The following is a 505-nucleotide window of genomic DNA, read 5'->3' as shown; positions in this document are numbered from 1 at the left end:
TCAGCTGGAAGGAGGGGGCTGCTAGACTGGAGAGAGAGCAGCCAGAGCCCACCTGGATGCAGGGGAGACCTAGATAGCCCAGAGAGTTTCCTGTGTTGGGTTCAGAGGCTCAATAAACTGCCTGTTTTATGCTGACTGAGAGTCATTCTAGTCTAGAGATCAGGGATGCATTATTCCTTCTGGGAGTGGAGGCTCCAGGGGTCCAGAGCGAGTGGACTCCTTAAGGGGGCCCATGATGAGACACAGGCATGCTGAAGGTTCAGAGAGGTGCAGTTCCAGGAGGCAGAGAGGCCTATAGGTTAACCCCTGAGAGAGAGCCCTTCTCAGGAGTCCAATCATACTAGAGGGGGTTCCTCCCAGGCACCATATGGAGCTGAGAGAGCACGAGTCCTGTGAGTCCGTGACACCCCTTCACAGGGATTCCCCCTCCCAACTCCCACAAGATCAACAGCTTCCAAAGAGAGCCTGGCTCTGGGACCAGTATCCAGATCCTGTGTGTGTGTGT

The sequence above is a fragment of the Gopherus flavomarginatus genome, chromosome 16 (assembly GCF_025201925.1).
Source record: "Gopherus flavomarginatus isolate rGopFla2 chromosome 16, rGopFla2.mat.asm, whole genome shotgun sequence".
Lineage (NCBI taxonomy): Eukaryota > Metazoa > Chordata > Testudines > Testudinidae > Gopherus > Gopherus flavomarginatus.
Note: the sequence above shows the minus strand (reverse complement) of the source record.